Here is a 17,514-nt window from a genome sequence, read left to right on the forward strand (position 1 = left end):
TTTTTAGTATGTATGTATCATACACTTACATCTTTTCTTTTTTTTTTTTTTTTTAAAGATTTTATTTATTTGTCAGAGAGAGAGGAGAGCGAGCGAGCACAGGCAGACAGAATGGCAGGCAGAGGCAGAGGGAGAAGCAGGCTCCCCGCCAAGCAAGGAGCCCGATGTGGGACTCGATCCCAGGACGCTGGGATCATGACCTGAGCTGAAGGCAGCTGCTTAACCAACTGAGCCACCCAGGCGTCCCCACTTACATCTTTTCAAATATGTTCTCTGTGCCTTGCAATAAATAACAGGATAAAGTCACTTAATTATGCAAGTGTCTCATGGTATTAAAAGGATAAGAGATAGCCCCAAAAGTCTTCTTTGAAGAACAAAAACAAGGGGTGTCTGGGAGGCTCAGTCAGTTAAAAGTCTCACTCTTGATTTCATTACAGGTCATGATCTCAGGATTGTGAAATCAAGCCCTTGCATTGATCTCCCGAGGAGCCTACGGGGTGTGGAGCTGCTTCAGATTATTTCTCTTTCTTTCCCTCTGTCCCTCCCTATACTTCTTTAAAAACAAAGAAACAAACAAAAACAGAAACAAAATGTCCGAAATAGTGACAAAGAGTGCTAAATTATCCTTTATGAAGTCAATAATTCCTTCTAGAGCATTTAATATTTTGACATAGTAACTTGAACTTTTTAATTCCTGGTGGACACTATATTAATACAACAACTGATTTTTCAAAGATAATCTGACAAAGTGTTTATGGTAGCCATGTGATATTAAAATAATTTTATAGTGACTATGTATATAAAAAGAATTCATTATAGGGTCACCTGGGTGGCTCAGTCAGTCGAGTGTTAGACTCCTGATTTTGGCTCAGGTCCTAAAATGAGGGTCATGATCTCAGTGTCCTGAGATTACGCCCCATGCTGGGCTCCATTCTCCACAAGAAGATTGCTTGAGATTCTTTCCTTCTCTCTCTGTTCTTTCCCCCAGCTCATGTGCTCTCTGTCTTTCTCTCAAATAAATAAATAAATCTTTTTAAAAAAAGAATTCATTACGATTCATGGTATTAAAAGAATAATGTTCTAAGATGTTAAGCTAACATTAAAATATGATGAGAATTTGAAAAGATCAAAAGATAAAGAATGAATGCAAATTTTAGAAATATGAATTTATGACATTATGATTATTTTAGTTCTCCACAGTCATATTATTATTTTTAAATTAATGATCATTTAGTCACGTGGGGTATGTGTATGTGTCTGTTTTGACAGAGGAAGGAAGGGTGAGAAAGAAGAGTGGAAATGATGATAAATTGATGTTCAACTTAGTAGCTTTCTTAAAAATCAATATTGATCAGCTATTATGGTTTTTTTTTTTCTTCAAGATAGTCCATGGAATTCTGTTTTCCAGAGAATCAAAATGTCAAATGTTTTAAAGAACTATCTTAATTATTTTGGAAATTATTTCCTTACCACTTCTCTGATTTTACAGGCAAAACCAATATCCCTTTTCATCTTTAGGCAGAATCATAATCCTCCAGAAGTAGTCACCTCTGAGGCAAGCTTCAGTAAATTGCTTTGAAAATAAACATGGCAACCTGTCCAACCCAAATTCATCTCAGGCTTTTGCAACATTTTTATTCTTTGTATTCTTTTAAATATTATTATTGCATATTATTGTTATATTTTAACTGTATAGTTTGGGAATTTCAGATAAAAAATAAAAAATATATAAATCACTAGATTTCAAAATAGATGGAGCTAGAGTGTATTAAGCTAAGTGAAACAAGTCCGTCAAAGACAAATACCATATGATCTCACTCATATGTGGAATTTAAGAAACAGATGAACTTAGGGGGAAAAAAAAGAGAGGGACACAAACCATAAGACTCTTAACTATAGAGAACAAACTTGGGTTGTTGGAGGGGGATGGGTGAGAATGGGCTAAATGGGTGATGGGTACTAAGGAGGTTACCTATGGTGATGAGCACTGGGTGTTCAGTGTAAATTCGACTCCTGAAACCAATATTACACCATACGTTAGCTAGAATTTAAATAAGAACCTAAAACAAGCAAAAAAATGTATTTTTTATAATCACTAGCTCATTACTGAAATAGTAATTCTAGAACCAATTAGGTCAGTCGTTATGATGTTTAATTTTTAACTTTTCATGACTAATGAAAGACCACTAAACAATCGTTTAGCAGGAAAATGATATTCATTTGTTCGTAGCTTTCTTGAAACATTTCTTTATCAATGAATGTGATTTTTTTTAGTGATCATGCCTCATCAAATTTGATCCAACACAAGACAGAATTGAAAAAATGCAACATGCCCAAATTAATTCAAAGTAAGTATCTCTACTTATGACAAAAGTTTTCTCTTTTTTTTTTTTAAGACTTATTTATTTAATTTAGGAGGGAGGGATAGAAGGATAAGGAGTGACAGAATCACAAGGAGACTTCCCACTGAGTACAGACCTGGGGCTGGACTTGGGGCTTGACCTCTGGACCACAAGATCACCACCCAAGCCAAAACCAAAAGTCAGATGCTCAACCACTGAGCCACCTAGGCACCCTACTTACAGCAGAAAGTTTCTACTGGGTGAGTAACATTCATGTATTAAAAATATGTAGATTAGGGGCGCCTGGGTGGCTCAGCAGGTTAAAGCCTCTGCCTTCGGCTCAGGTCATGATCCCAGGGTCCTGGGATTAAGCCCCATGTTGTCGGGCTCTCTGCTCAGCAGGGAGCCTGCTTCCTCCTCTCTCTCTCTGCCTGCCACTTGGCCTACTTGTGACCTCTGTCAAATAAATAAGTAAATTCTTTAAAAGAAAAAAAATGTAGATTAGTCCAGGATGTAAACACTGAGAAACTAATAATACAAGATAATACTATTCATCATTGTCTTGGTGAATCTAACCATTTTCTTATATTAACTTAATAAATGGTAATAGGGGTTTTTTTTGTTTGTTTGTTTGTTTGGTTTTGGTTTTGTTTTTTTTTTTTTTTAACTGGCCATTGGAATATATACATTCACATATATACTTTGTACCTATTTATTTTTGTTTTCTACTTGCTACCCATTTTTCTTTGTATATTGTGAAAATAAAACAGTAATGAGTAAAGAAAATACTTTTAGCAGACCAGAAATAGTTTGAACATAAGACGCATTTCCATTTTCCTTGCCAGTGCTGAAAGTTGCAGTGAACAAAACCTTTTCAGGATAAATCACATTGACAGTCCCTGGTGTGGAGATGGTAACAGTTTATCACTTCATGTTGTCAGTGTGTTTACTTCTGGGAATGAAGGAAAAAGATCAAGTTGCTTGAGATCCCTAAAGTGCTGCATCACCATCCGTGCACTACCTTGAGCAAGCAGAATATTTGTTCTGCTATCAGCCTTGTTGGGCTTCTTATTTAAGTGGGAAAATTTCAACTAGATACAAAGTGTCATCTTGATTATTCTGAATGCTAAATGTTCCCCAGAATGTTGTAAAATAAATAGCTATCATACGAAGACATTAAAACACTAAACTAATGGTTCACTTTTTAAAGCATCCCCTCATATATTTAAACAAAATAATCAAAGTACAATAAAATAAATAGGGTAGAAAAATGAGTGACATGAAAAACAAGGAATAGAAAGAGAAATACAAGCAGTACTGCTATACATGATTAGAAACACAGCGGATGTCTATGAAGCACATGGAATTGGTCATTGAGATCCTTGATTAGCTTTGCCCAATTGCTTGGGTGGTTGAGCAGAGAAATTTGATTGCTGATTGGGTTATCCAATCTGGTTGCTAGGATGACCTAATAACCAGACCAATCATTTACAGTCCAGTTATTTTGATTACCTCATGACTCAAATTGCCCATTCCATAAACTTATCCAGTGCTCAGATCTCAACTTGCAAGTGATTGAGGTGATCAGCCACAGAGAAATGATCAGAGTACTCAATTTAAGAACATAAAATTGGTGAATGAAATGAGAAAATGGAAAGAACTCCTGCTCTCAAAAATCTTAAACTGATATAATGAATAAAGCTTCACCCTCATAATATAAATGTTTTCAGCATTGTTCTTATTTCTAAATTGAAATCTAAATAATCTTTTTGAAACTTTTCTTAGCTGGCAAAAATTAGCTTATTGAGAGAAGTCAGAGAAAATTAGTTCATTGCAGCACATATGAATGAAATGTACTACATTATTCATGATAGTTGAGTGGCATTATTTAACTGATTATAATTATACAACAAATTAGGTATTTGTTTAACTGAAATTAGCCCAAGGAAACATTTCACAAATTTCTTACAAATCTGGTTACTACTAAACTTTACTCGCCATGGAATATAAAACAGCTCACCTCATGTCTTAGGTATAACATCACCTCCCCCCTCCACAGCTTAAGCATTTAACATTTATTATTATCTTTTCTTCTGAAGGGTTATTTAGGGCAAGATGGATATCATGGTCAAAGGTTGATTCTTATAGATTGTGCAGGCATAATTCTACCTTGGGTATATTTTTATCAGCATTCCAAAAGTGAAATCACATGTTGGATCCCTGTATATGTTTAAGCCTTAAATTTATAGATCTTTTCCCCCCAAGCCCTGATTTTGGCAGCTTTTCCTATATAGAAGAAAACTTCAAAACATATTCAGATATGCTGATACACTTCAGTTTTCTAGCTTGACAATTTCTCAAGAGAATTTTTGTGAAATAACTTCACCTTAAACACTCTGGAATATGTCCATCTGGTAAGGCGATGTTAAAATTTAAGAAAAATGTCCCCTGTTGAATATCTTGTATTTATATCACTTTGGGTTTGTATTTAATGTTAAAAAAATAAATATTTTATTTATGTAACTTATTTTAAAAATAACCAAGAAACTGAGGCACAGAAAATAAGGTAAGAAAACTTGCATTTTGTTAGAAAGAAAAAAAAAATAAATAAAAACACTCATGCTCTACCTTTTCCCTGGAGTTTCCTTATCCATTTCCTGGAGTCAAATGACAAGATGATAGTTGTAGTCTCAAGCAAGCACACAATTTACTTACCCAATATTGCCATCCTTTTGGAAGAATGGAAAACAAACACACAGACCACAGACCTACAATGAGTAAGTCATCAGGGACCATGTGAGAGAAACAGAAGACCAGAAAGGACAAGACAGGAATGATTGCACCAACCCTTAGGTTACTGGTTTCCTTTGATTAAAATCTACACATTCTGAGCCTACTGCCTTTGACTAATAGTTATTACTAAAATTACAGCTAATTTGTAGAGGCACTATCTCAGTTCACAATTTAGGAACTGTTTTCATCCTAGGTCTTACACAGATACGCTTATAAATAGAGAAAAAGTTATTTAAATAAATGATAAATATAAAATTTTCATTAATGCTGTTGGGATCTGGATTCCTCAATAGGTGGACTTTTCTTGAAATATTCTCAGAAATAACACATGGGAGGTATGAAAAAGAAGGAAAATTGGGCAGAGAAAAAATTTGGGCTACAATGTAGTCACGATACATCAGGTGACCCCACAAGAATGTATGAACCTAAGACAGCCAGTCCTTCAGATTTACCTCAGATGGTAAGGGGACCAGACCTACATATCTCCACAAAGACCAGTCATTTTAAGCAGGCTGGCCCAAGAAGATAAAATGACTCTGTGTAGTCAAAGGAAATTTCAGAGAAGATTGCTACTGAAGGTTAGCAAAACCATTCCTAGAAGCTAGACGAATATTCTTTCCATCCTGAAAGGGGATCTGGTTTTGCAACATATCATTCTCTTCAGTGAAAATTAATATTCATAAACACAATGTTCATTTCTGCCCAAACTTGAGATGAACTTATTAGAAGCTAGAATAGATTATGAAGGGGTGTGATGCAGGACTTATGTGGGTTGGTTTGGAGAGTATTGGCTAAATGAAGAAAATACTGGATTGATTTAAATCTAATTCTAGTGCATAGAACATTGAAATTGACAGCTAATCTACTGAAAAATGAAGGTAGTTCTCCACTTGTTTCAAAATAAATATTTAAAGATTCAGCTATTTCCATATCCCTGAGTCAATGAAGGGAGGAAAAATCAAAGAAATCAAGAGTCCAGCGCTTAACTGAACCATGCAGGCACCCTTCCCTTAGTATATTTTTGTAAAGCCTTCCAACTATCTCCCTTTTCCAATCTTGACATCCTAAAATCCCCTTCCCGTAACTCAGACAGGGGAGTCTTTTTAAAATATAAATTAGATCTTATAAGTTTTACTTGACTTCGGTCATTATTATATTCCTAATTTATAGAATGAGGTTTAGTGTATAGTATATCGTATATAGTAAATGTTAATAAATACTTTTTGAAAAAATAAATATTATTCTATTGCCTAAAACACTTGAAAAGTTTTCTATTATACTAGACTAAAATGTAGTGTCGTGCTTATAATCCTCAATAGGGTACATTATATGTTTTTTTCCTATCTCTTTAGCTGTTATCTTGTCCCATTCCTAACCCTACTCAACTTTTTCATTCTTAGTCTTAAGACCTAAAGTTTAGCAGTTCCCTCTTCATAGAACACTATACTCCCCTTTCCATACCTGACCACCCAGACTTTTGCATAGCTTATCCTTTAAATCCTTGTATCTAATATTTAAAATTGCCTCCTCACAGAAACTTTCCCTTATTACCCAAAACAAATAGACTTCCAGTTACTTTAGAGCATTTCATTTTATTTTTCTTCATGGCCCTTATAATGTTCTTATTGCATAAATGTTGCTCTTTGTTATAATGTAAGCCCTAGGAGTAGAATTTCTATCAATCTTCCTTTTTCCACCACACACCTAGTTTCACACATGGGGGCATATGTGTGAACACACACATTAGGTGATTTCACTGTACTCTGATTTAGTTGAAAATAAGGATTAAGTCTGTTGCACTGACTCTGAGAAATGTGGGAATATCTTCCTTGTTATTTCAGCTTTCTAAAATGTAAATGGATAGAACCATGTGTTTGTCTAACTCCTAAAAAGACTGTGAAAATCAATTAAATTACATTAACAAAAACAATCCCAAAATGTACAAGGAAAGTGTCTTTGTCATTTGAGGCTGGCATAACAAATTACCATACACTGAGTGGCTTAAACAAAAAATATTTATTTCTCACAGTTCTGGAGGCTGAGAATTCTGAAATCAGGGTGCCGGCATGGTTGGGTGAAATAGTAAGGACCTTCTTCCTGGTTTCCTCACTCGGTGGATAAAGAGAAGGAAAGGAAGCAAGTTCTGGTGTCTCTTCTTATGAAGGCACGTAAGTCCTTCATAAGAAGAGCTTCACCCTCATAAACTAATATTTATCCTCACATTGTTTTTAGGAATTCACCCTATTAGTTTTAAGGAGACACAAACACTTATTCCATAACAGAAAGCATACCAATAATACCAAAACATCCTCTTCCTTAGAGGCTTGGATTCATAGGTAACACTCCAGAGGACCAAGATATTATATTCTATTCAATTAGAACACACACTGAGAATCTGATCTTCATTTTGTTTTCACAATTTTAAAACATAATTTTATAAAGATGGAAGGAAAGAAAAAACAGACATCACTCAAAATTATTTTTAACCTTAACATCTTAGTTTATAAATTAGCAAAATATCTCATAGAAAGAACTGAGCAAGTATGGACCCCACAGGTAAAAGCTGTACTGGGACTAGGACTCAGGTCCCTTGAGGTCGCATCTATTTATCCTTTCCCTAAACTAGAGTACAGTAGAATAAGTGAATAATGTGCTTTCTTAGCTCAAGAGATCAAGGGTCTTGCATTCTATAATACTATGCATCTTGTTAATCTAGTGCATTAAACGTTATGCAAAATTAACAAGTTGTCTGGAGATGGAATATCAGCTGAAAAAATTCTAAGAAATATATATGTTCTTAAAACTACTTGGGCAAATCACTATTCATTTCCATGATCACTTATATGAGATACATATAAGGTACAAGATAAACATTTTTAAGGCAGTAAATCATTCAGTCCCAGCTGTTAACCATATAGTAGGTCAAATTTAACAATACAGTGAATTTTTTTATTTAAACAAATATGTTTATCCTTAAAGGATTGCCTCTGTGTTGATTTCAATCATATATAATTATATTTCAACCTATTTTACCCAATGGACCTTCCTTGCCATTTTCAATTAAAATGTTGTTTTAATAATTTGAGATTAGTCTTAAATCAACATATTTAAAAACATTTCCCCTATTGTCCTAGACTGTATTTCCTATAGAAGAAAATTCAACAAAAAAACTCAAGTGTGACAAAAAGTGCATTAGAACCAAATCAGAAAACTGAAGTTTGATTCTTGACCCTTAATTTACCAATTGGGAAACAATCCCAAATAATTCAACTAAATTTTAAAAGCATGAAGCACTGGGTGTTATTCACAAACAATGAATCATGGAACACTTCATCAAAAATTAATGATGTACTGCATGGTGACTAACATAAAAATTAATTAAAAAATAAAATATAATTTGAAGTAATTAAAAATTTATAGGAAGTTGCATGTTTCATTCAAAGAATATTTTATAATTATATAATTATCACATAACTTTATTAAACTATTTCCAGATTCACCAATTCCTCAATTTTCACACTCATATTTAAAATGTATTATTAAATAATATATTATTCTATATCATGTTATTATATATTATATGTAATATAATCATAGAAATATATAAAATCATACAAATAAATTATCATATAATTACAAATACATATGTTGTGACCATATCCACACATTTTTATATATTCATGCACATTTTTCCTGAATTATTTGAGTAGAACACATATAGTAATATGTCTCTTTATGCCATAACTTTTCGGTGGTTACTTCTTAAGAAAAAGCTTATTGTATTCATTAGGGTTTTCTAGAGGTCAACAGAAACAGTAAGACAGTTTCATAATAGAAGAGATTTATTGTAGGGAAATGTCCCATGACACTATGGAGACTGAGAAGTCCCTTGATCTGCCCTCTGTAAGCTGAGACCCAGGAAAGCAAGTAGTATAGTTTTGAGAGCCAGAGGACCAATATTGTAAATCTCAGTAGAGACAGAAAAAGAGTGATATCCACAGGTAGAGAAGGTGAATTCCCCCTTCCTTAGTCTTTTTGCTCTTTTTAGGCCCTCAGAGGATTGGATGATGCTTATACTGGGAAGAACATCTGCTTTATACAGTCCACCAATTCAAATACTAAATACCCTCAGGGACACACTAAGAAATAATTTTAGTCTGGGCATTTCATGTCCCAGTCAAGTTGACATGGAAAATTAACCATCAAAACCTATACGTTGGGGGGAGGAGTCAAGATGGCGGAGAAGTAGCAGGCTGAGACTACTTCAGGTAGCGGAAGATCAGCTAGATAGGTTATCTAAAGATTACAAACACCTACAAATCCAACGGGAGATCGAAGAGAAGAAGAACAGCAACTCTAGAAACAGAAAATCAACCACTTTCTGCAAGGTAGGACTGGCGGAGAAGTGAATCCAAAGGGACGGGAAGATAGACCGCAGGGGAGGGGCCGGCTCCCCGCGAGGGGCGGAGCAACGGAGCACAAAATCGGGACTTTTAAAAGTCTGTTCTGCTGAGGGACATCTCTCCAGAGGCTTAACCGGGGTGAAGCCCATGCAGGGTCAGCATGGCCTCAGGTCCCGCAGGGTCACAGAAGGATCGGGGGTGTCTGAGTGTCGCAGAGCTCACAGGTATTAGAACGGGGAAGCCGGCTACAGAGACAGAGCCGAGGAGTGACTCTCAGCTCGGGGTTACCTTGAACCGGTCGCAGGCTTGGTCAGCTTGGAGCGCGGCCGGAGGCCAGGGTGGCGGGAGTCATTGGGCGCTGTTCTCTGGCGGCGCGCTGAGGAGTGGGGCCCCAGGCTCTCGGCTCCTCCGGGCCGGAGACTGGGAGGCCGCCATCTTCACTCCTGTCCTCCAGAACTCTACGGAAAGCGCTCAGGGAACAAAAGCTCCCGAAAGCGAACCCGAGCGGATTACTGAACCCAGCCCCTGGTAAGGGCGGTGCAACTCCGCCTGGGGCAAAGACGCTTGAGAATCACTACAACAGGCCCGTCCCCCAGAAGATCAGCAAGAAACCCAGCCAGGACCAAGTTCACCTACCAAGGAGTGTAGTTTCAATACCAAGGAGAGCAGCGGAATTCCAGAGGAGGAGAAAGCAAAGCACGGAACTCATGGCTTTCTCCCCATGATTCTTTAGCCTTGCAGTTAATTTAATTTTTTTTTTCTTTTCTTTTTCAATTTTTTTTTCATTTTCTGCTAAATTTTTTTAACTTTTACCCTTTTCTTTTTTAACATTTTTAACTAGTTTATCTAATATATATATATATATATATATATATATATATATATATTTTACTTTTTATACTTTGTCTATATTTGTTTTCTTTTTTTAATTTTTTTCTTTCTTTCTGAACCTCTTTTTATCCCCTTTCTCCCCCCCCCCCCCACAATATGGGATCTCTTCTGATTTGGCTAAAGCATATTTTCCTGGGGTTCTTGCCACCCTTTTAGTATTTTACTTGCTCCTTCATATACTCTTATCTGGACAAAATGACAGGGTGGAAAAAATTCACCACAAAAAAAAGAACAAGAGGCAGTACCAAAGGCTAGGGACCTAATCAATACAGACATTGGTAATATGTCAGATCCAGAATTCAGAATGACGATTCTCAAGGTTCTAGCCGGGCTCCAAAAAGGCATGGAAGATATTAGAGAAACCCTCTCGGGAGATATAAAAGCCCTTTCTGGAGAAATAAAAGAACTAAAATCTAACCAAGTTGAATGCAAAAAAGCTATTAATGAGGTGCAAACAAAAACGGAGGCTCTAACGGCTAGGATAAATGAGGCAGAAGAAAGAATTATCAATATAGAGGACCAAATGACAGAGAATAAAGAAGCTGAGCAAAAGAGGGACAAACAGCTACTGGATCACGAGGGGAGAATTCGAGAGATAAGTGACACCATAAGGCGAAACAACATTAGAATAATTGGGATTCCAGAAGAAGAGGAAACAGAGAGGGGAGCAGAAGGTATATTGGAGAGAATTATTGGAGAGAATTTCCCCAATATGGCAAAGGGAACAAGCATCAAAATCCAGGAGGTTCAGAGAACCCCCCTCAAGATCAATAAGAATAGGTCAACACCCCGTCACCTAATAGTAAAATTGACAAGTCTTAGTGACAAAGAGAAGATCCTGAAAGCAGCCCGGGAAAAGAAGTCTGTAATGTACAATGATAAAAATATTAGATTGGCAGCAGACTTATCCACAGAAACCTGGCAGGCCAGAAAGAGCTGGCATGATATATTCAGAGTACTAAATGAGAAAAACATGCAGCCAAGAATACTATATCCAGCTAGGCTATCATTGAAAATAGAAGGAGAGATTAAAAGCTTCCAGGACAAACAAAAACTGAAAGAATTTGCAAATACCAAACCAGCTCAACAGAAATATTGAAAGGGGTCCTCTAAGCAAAGAGAGACCCTAAAAGAAGTAGATCAGAAAGAAAAAGAGACAATATACAATAACAGTCACCTTACAGGCAATACAATGGCACTAAATTCATATCTCTCAATACTTACCCTGAATGTTAATGGGCTAAATGCCCCAATCAAAAGACACCGGGTATCAGAATGGATAAAAAAACAAAAACCATCTATATGTTGCCTACAAGAAACTCATCTTAAACCTGAAGACACCTCCAGATTTAAAGTGAGGGGGTGGAAAACAATTTACCATGCTAATGGACATCAGAAGAAAGCAGGAGTGGCAATCCTTAGAGCAGATCAATTAGATTTTAAGCCAAAGACTACAATAAGAGATGAGGAAGGACACTATATCATACTCAAAGGAACTATCCAACAAGAGGATCTAACAATTTTAAATATCTATGCCCCTAACGTGGGAGCAGCCAACGATATAAACCAATTAATAACAAAATCAAAGAAACATATTGACAATAATACAATAATAGTAGGGGACTTTAACACTCCCCTCACTGAAATGGACAGATCAAGCAAAAGATCAACAAGGAAATAAAGGCCTTAAATGACACACTGGACCAGATGGACATCACAGATATATTCAGAAAATTTCATCCCAAAGCAACAGAATACACATTCTTCTCTAGTGCACATGGAACATTCTCCAGAATAGATCACATTCTTGGTCCTAAATCAGGTCTCAACCAGTATCAAAAGATTGGAATCATTCCCTGCATATTTTCAGACCACAATGCTCTGAAACTAGAACTCAATCACAAGAGGAAATTTGGAAAGAACCCAAATACATGGAGACTAAACAGCATCCTTCTAAAGAATGAATGGGTCAACCAGGAAATTAAAGAAGAATTTAAAAAATTTATGGAAACAAATGATAATGAAAACACAAGGGTTCAGAATCTGTGGGACACAACAAAGGCAGTCCTGAGAGGAAAATATATAGCGGTACAAGCCTTTCTCAAGAAACAAGAAAGGTCTCAGGTACACAACTTAACCCTACACCTAAAGGAGCTGGAGAAAGAACAAGAAAGAAACCCTAAACCCAGCAGGAGAAGAGAAATCATAAAGATCAGAGCAGAAATCAATGAAATAGAAACCAAAAAAACAATAGAACAAATCAACGAAACTAGGAGCTGGTTCTTTGAAAGAATTAATAAGATTGATAAACCCCTGGCCAGACTTATCAAAAAGAAAAGAGAGAGGACCCAAATAAATAAAATCATGAATGAAAGCGGAGAGATCACAACGAACACCAAAGAAATACAGACAATTATAAGAACATACTATGAGCAACTCTATGCCAACAAATTTGACAATCTGGAAAAAATGGATGCATTCCTAGAGACATATAAACTACCACAACTGAACCAGGAAGAAATAGAATGCCTGAACAGACCCATAACCATAAGGAGATTGAAAGAGTCATCAAAAATCTGCAAACAAACAAAAGCCCAGGGCCAGATGGCTTCCCAGGGGAATTCTACCAAACATTTAAAGAAGAACTAATTCCTATTCTCCTGAAACTGTTCCAAAAAATAGAAATGGAAGGAAAACTTCCAAACTCATTTTATGAGGCCAGCATCACCTTGATCCCAAAACCAGACAAGGATCCCATCAAAAAAGAGAACTACAGACCAATATCCTTGATGAACACAGATGCAAAAATTCTTGCCAAAATACTAGCCAATAGGATTCAACAGTACATTAAAAGGATTATTCACCACGACCAAGTGGGATTTATTCCAGGGCTGCAAGGCGGGTTCAACATCCGCAAATCAATCAATGTGATACAACACATTAATAAAAGAAAGAACAAGAACCATATCATACTCTTCATAGATGCTGAAAAAGCATTTGACAAAGTACAGCATCTCTTCCTGATCAAAACTCTTCAAAGTGTAGGGATAGACGGCACATACCTCCATATTATCAAAGCCATCTATGAAAAACCCACCGCAAATATCATTCTCGATGGAGAAAAACTGAAAGCTTTTCCGCTCAGGTCAGGAACACGGCAGGGATGTCCGTTATCACCACTGCTATTCAACATAGTACTAGAAGTCCTAGCCTCAGCAATCAGACAACAAAAGGAAATTAAAGGCATCCAAATCGGCAAAGAAGTCAAACTATCACTCTTTGCAAATGATATGATACTATATGTGGAAAACCCAAAAGACTCCACTCCAAAACTGCTAGAACTTGTCCAGGAATTCAGTAAAGTGTCAGGATATAAAATCAATGCACAGAAATCAGTTGCATTTCTCTACACCAACAACAAGACAGAAGAAAGAGAAATTAAGGAGTCCATCCCATTTACAATTGCACCCAAAACTATAAGATACCTAGGAATAAACCTAACCAAAGAGGCTAAGAATCTATACTCAGAAAACTATAAAGTACTCATGAAAAAAATTGAGGAAGACACAAAGAAATGGACAAATGTTCCATGCTCCTGAATTGGAAGAATAAATATTGTGAAAATGTCTATGCTACCTAAAGCAATCTACACATTTAATGCAATTCCTATCAAAATACCATCCATTTTTTTTTCAAAGAAATGGAACAAATAATCCTAAAATTTATATGGAACCAGAAAAGACCTCGAATAGCCAAAGGAATATTGAAAAAGAAAGCCAAAGTTGGTGGCATCACAATTCCGGACTTCAAGCTCTATTACAAAGCTGTCATCATCAAGACAGCATGGTACTGGCACAAAAACAGACACATAGATCAATGGAACAGAATAGAGAGCCCAGAAATAGACCCTCAACTCTATAGTCAACTAATCTTTGACAAAGCAGGAAAGAATGTCCAATGGAAAAAAGACAGCCTCTTCCATAAATGGTGTTGGGAAAATTGGACAGCCACATGCAGAAAAATGAAATTGGATCATTTCCTTACACCACACACGAAAATAGACTCAAAGTGGATGAAGGATCTCAATGTGAGAAAGGAATCCTTCAAAATCCTTGAGGAGAACACAGGAAGAAACCTCTTCGACCCCAGCCACAGCAACATCTTCCTAGGAACATCACCAAAGGCAAGGGAAGCAAGGGCAAAAATGAACTATTGGGATTTTATCAAGATCAAAAGCTTTTGCACAGCAAAGGAAACAGTTAACAAAACCAAAAGACAGCTGACAGAATGGGAGAAGATATTTGCCAATGACATATCAGATAAAGGGCTAGTGTCCAAAATCTATAAAGAACTTAGCAAACTCAACACCCAAAGAACAAATAATCCAATCAAGAAATGGGCAGAAGACATGAACAGACATTTCTGCAAAGAAGACATCCAGATGGCCAACAGACACATGAAAAAGTGCTGCACATCACTCGGCATCAGGGAAATACAAATCAAAACCACAATGAGATATCACCTTACACCAGTCAGAATGGCTAAAATTAACAAGTCAGGAAATGACAGATGCTGGCGAGGATGCGGAGAAAGGGGAACCCTCCTACACTGTTGGTGGGAATGCAAGCTGGTGCAACCACTCTGGAAAACAGCATGGAGGTTCCTCAAAAGGTTGAAAATAGAACTACCCTATGACCCAGCAATTGCACTGCTGGGTATTTACCCTAAAGATACAAACGTAGTGATCCGAAGGGGCACGTGCACCCGAATGTTTATAGCAGCAATGTCTACAATAGCCAAACTATGGAAAGAACCTAGATGTCCTCAACAGACGAATGGATAAAGATGAAGTGGTATATATACACAATGGAATACTATGCAGCCATCAAAAGAAATGAAATCTTGCCATTTGCGACGACGTGGATGGAACTAGAGGGTATCATGCTTAGCGAAATAAGTCAATCAGAGAAAGACAACTATCATATGATCTCCCTGATATGAGGGAGAGGAGATGCAACATGGGGGGTTAAGGGGGTAGGAGAAGAGTAAATGAAACAAGATGGAATTGGGAGGGAGGCAAACCATAAGTGACTCTTAATCTCACAAATCAAACTGAGGGTTGATGGGGGGAGGGGTGTTGGGAGGGGGTTGGGATTATGGACACTGGGGAGGGTATGTGCTATGGTGAGTGCTGTGAAGTGTGTAAACCTGGTGATTCACAGACCTGTACCCCTGGGGATAAAAATATATTATATGTTTATAAAAAATAAAATTAATAAAAAAAATAAAAAACCTATATGTCATCAAATTGGCACTCATACACATCTTCTTAAACCATATTTAACTCCTAAAAACAATAACAAGGTCATAATTCCACCTAATATTATATATCTACTCTGCCTACTCTCAAAAATTAGCACCTAACCCCCAAAAGGACCTAAAGTCACTTTGACATACTATCATTTAAATACTATGACATAAAACAAAATATTTAAAAACTATCATAATTATTATGTTGCATGAACTATAATATATTTTATGTTACATGAAAAGAGAATAAAAAGAAAGAAAACAAAGATATTGAATACATATACACACATGCAAATATATTAATAATAAAATGAGGAGGAAATACTCATGACAAGTATAGTACTAATTTCTGTATCTGGTCATGGCGATATAGCTGTTATTATTTTTTTCAAGATTTTATTTTTTTATTTATTTTTATTTATTTATTTTTGAATATTTATTTATTTATTTATTTGACAGAGAGAGAGATCACAAGTAGACAGAGAGTTAGGTAGAGAAAGAGGGGAAGCAGGTTGAGCAGAGAGCCAGATTTGGAGCTTGATCCCAGGACCCTGAGATCATGACCTGAGCTGAAGGCAGAGGCTTTAACCCACTGAGCCACCCAGGGGCCCTATATCTGTTATTTTTAACTACCTTCTTTCACCAACCATTTTGTGTTCCCATTACCTTTAGTAAGCACCTCAGCTTCTCATGGTTCTATTCCTCCTGAGGTGACCCAAACTTTCATGTCTGAAGGGTCTAGGCCGTTAATAGTTCCACCTGGATTGGGTTTGTGGAGTTGTAGTTTTCCATGGTGTGGTAATAGTAAGTCAAGTACAGGGTATCTCTTGTATTTCAGACATACTTTTCTTAACTTCCATTGTGGAGTAAGTTATCCAGTTTCCCTTTTGTAGTTAAGATTAATCATCTCAGCCAACACAATAAGTCCCTTTTTTATTTGCTGATTCAAAAGTCTGAGGAGCTCAAAGTGGCCCAGTGGCAGTCTTAACTTCCAATTCAGCTCTGTCTCCTGGTACAAGTATTCCTCCTTTTGGAACTAACGCCTCTAGGCTAACCGAGCATATGGTCATGGGAACAGGAAGCAAAGTTTTGCTTGTGGGTGCCAAGGGGTAATAATGAATAGTGCCACTTCCATTTCCATCTTTTGATTCTTAGACCCATGAATTCTGGCTATGGGAAAAATAGTAACATGTATTAGATGCTGATTCAGAACACATACAGCCTCCTGAAGAACATTTCCCAGCAAGCTATTTTAAAGATAACAGATTATAACATTTATACAGAAAAGCAAAGACCCAGAACAGCCAATAAAACATGAAGAAAAAGTAAAAAAAAAAGGAAGACTTATACTACCCAACTTTAAGACTTACTATAAAGTACAGTGAAAAAGGCGGTATGGTATTGATGAACAAATAGACACATAGAGAAATAGAATAGAACAGAGAGCCTATAAATAGACCCTAACAAATACAAAGAAAAGAAAAAAGACAATTCAAAGGAGAAAAGGTAGTCTTCTCCACAAATGTGGCAATGATTTGAAGTCCACGTGTAAAACTGAAGTCAAAATGACCTAAATGTGAAAATCAAAATTTTAAAATTTGAGGAGGAAAATCTATGTAACTTTGAGTTTGATGGTAAGTTTTTAGATATAAAAAGCATATGTTAAAAGTATAACCTATGATCTCTTATCATGTAAGATAATATATGTTGACTTTTATGATAGTATTTAAGTATTATTAATTTAATATCATAGTATTAAATTATAGGATATCAAA

The sequence above is a fragment of the Lutra lutra genome, chromosome 2 (genome assembly GCF_902655055.1).
Source record: "Lutra lutra chromosome 2, mLutLut1.2, whole genome shotgun sequence".
NCBI classification, from domain to species: domain Eukaryota; kingdom Metazoa; phylum Chordata; class Mammalia; order Carnivora; family Mustelidae; genus Lutra; species Lutra lutra.